Source organism: Neodiprion pinetum, unplaced genomic scaffold (assembly GCF_021155775.2).
Source record: "Neodiprion pinetum isolate iyNeoPine1 unplaced genomic scaffold, iyNeoPine1.2 ptg000173l, whole genome shotgun sequence".
NCBI classification, from domain to species: Eukaryota; Metazoa; Arthropoda; class Insecta; order Hymenoptera; family Diprionidae; genus Neodiprion; species Neodiprion pinetum.
Window position 1 is genome coordinate 15,001 of NW_027184525.1, and position 2,500 is coordinate 17,500.

General features: G+C 61.5%; 1 non-coding gene across 1 annotated transcript in view; it reads left to right on the forward strand.

Annotated features, from left to right (window-relative positions):
- Window positions 1-2,291: 2,291 nt before the first annotated feature.
- LOC124224513 (small subunit ribosomal RNA) overlaps window positions 2,292-2,500 on the forward strand; it is a 1,913-nt gene continuing 1,704 nt past the window's right edge. Inside the window, exon 1 of the ribosomal RNA XR_006884800.1 lies at window positions 2,292-2,500. This exon is cut by the window's right edge and continues 1,704 nt beyond it. This is a non-coding gene — a ribosomal RNA (small subunit ribosomal RNA).

Here is a 2,500-nt window from a genome sequence, read left to right on the forward strand (position 1 = left end):
TTGTGAAAATTTCGGTCCGGGTCGAGCGAAAGGCGACGCGCGGCGTACCGGAGTCGATACGGGCCGACGGGACTCAGTGAAGTTTCGTTCTGAGTCAAGCGGAGGGCGATGCGCGGCCTCCCGGAGTCGATCCGGGCCGACGGGACTCGTTGAAGCTGCGGTACGAGTCGAGCGAAAGGCGACGCGCGGCGTCCCGGGGTCGATCCGGACAGACGGGACTTGTAAAAATTACGGTCCGAGTCGAGCGAAAGGCGACGCGCGGCGTACCGGAGTCGATCCGGGCCGACCGGATTTGTGAAAATTTCGGTCCGAGTCGAGCGAAAGGCGACGCGCGGCGTACCGGAGTCGATCCGGGCCGACGGGACTTGTGAAAATTTCGGTCCGAGTCGACCGAGAGGCGATGCGCGGCGTCCCGGAGTCGATACGGGCCGACCGGACTTGTGAAAATTTCGGTCCGGGTCGAGCGAAAGGCGACGCGCGGCGTACCGGAGTCGATCCGGACAGACGGGACTTGTAAAACTTTGGGTCCGAGTCGACCGAGAGGCGATGCGCGGCGTCCCGGAGTCGATACGGGCCGACGGGACTCGTCGAAGCTGCGGTACGAGTCGAGCGAAAGGCGACGCGCGGCGTCCCGGAGTCGTTCCGGACAGACGGGACTTGTAAAACTTTCGGTCCGAGTCGACCGAGAGGCGATGCGCGGCGTCCCGGAGTCGATACGGGCCGACGGGACTCGTCGAAGCTGCGGTACGAGTCGAGCGAAAGGCGATGCGCGGCGTGCCGGAGTCGATACGGGCCGACGGGACTCGACGAAGTTTCGGTCCGAGTCGACAGAAAGGCGATGCGCGGCGTCCCGGAGTCGATCCGGACAGACGGGACTTGTAAAACTTTCGGTCCGAGTCGACCGAGAGGCGATGCGCGGCGTCCCGGAGTCGATACGGGCCGACGGGACTCGTTGAAGCTGCGGTACGAGTCGAGCGAAAGGCGACGCGCGGCGTCCCGGAGTCGATCCGGACAGACGGGACTTGTGAAAATTTCGGTCCGAGTCGAGCGAAAGGCGACGCGCGGCGTCCCGGAGTCGATCCGGGCCGACGTCGACTTGTGAAACTTTCGGTCCGAGTCGACAGAAAGGCGATGCGCGGCGTCCCGGATTCGATCCGGGCCGACGGGACTTGTGAAAATTCCGGTCCGAGTCGAGCGAAAGGCGACGCGCGGCGTCCCGGAGTCGATCCGGACAGACGGGACTTGTGAAAATTCCGGTCCGAGTCGAGCGAAAGGCGACGCGCGGCGTCCCGGAGTCGATCCGGGCCGACGTCGACTTGCGAAACTTTCGGTCCGAGTCGACAGAAAGGCGATGCGCGGCGTCCCGGATTCGATCCGGGCCGACGGGACTTGTAAAAATTACGGTCCGAGTCGACAGAAAGGCGATGCGCGGCGTGCCGGAGTCGATACGGGCCGACGGGACTCGTCGAAGCTGCGGTACGAGTCGAGCGAAAGGCGACGCGCGGCGTCCCGGAGTCGATCCGGACAGACGGGACTTGTAAAAATTTCGGTCCGAGTCGACCGAAAGGCGATGCGCGGCGTCCCGGAGTCGATCCGGGCCGGGAGCCTGTCGGAACATCGTCATATGAGCCTCGGTTAATTTCGACAAAGTTCCCGGAGTTCGAAATTTTTTCGATAGCCCGCGGAGGTTTCGCCCCGTAAGCCGACCGTGCTACCACCGTACCGGCGCCGACGTCCTAGCGGCCAGGCTCCTACTAGTAAGAGGAGCGAGTCGGTCGGGCCGGTCTCCCGTCGTCCGCCTGCTACGCCGTACCGGTACGTGCTCGAGCACGATACGTACTTCGGCGTAGACCAGGAGCGGGCGTTCGCGGACCGTTCCGTGCCTCGTACCAAAGAAACTACGCGACTCGCGTTGTTTCATCTATCGTCACTGCATTACCGCGGGTCGGTGTCTCAGACCGAATGGCCCTTGACGCGGTACCAAGAAGTTCGGCTCTCCGTGAAACACGGAAGGCCGAACGCTCCAACGCACGCGTCAACTCGCTTCTTTCCGAGCGTACACTCAAAGACCAGAGATGTTATAACAACGTATCCCAGACGCTTTCAATCTAGCCGACGGGTACGGGAGATCGTTCGAACGCTTATAAGCCGAGTGTCGAAGGTGGCGGCACACGGATCCGGGGCTGCCTGCGTGCAGTCCCGAAACTTACAGTAGACGCGCGGCCGACCGGGCTACGAGACCCGGTCGGCGATGGGTGGCGCACGTCCGAGCCGAGATTTTGTATCGAAGCTCCCTGGTTGATCCTGCCAGTAGTCATATGCTTGTCTCAAAGATTAAGCCATGCATGTCTCAGTGCAAGCCAAATTAAGGTGAAACCGCGAATGGCTCATTAAATCAGTTATGGTTTCTTAGATCGTACACACATTTACTTGGATAACTGTGGTAATTCTAGAGCTAATACATGCAAACAGAGTTCCGACCAGAGATGGAAGGAATGCT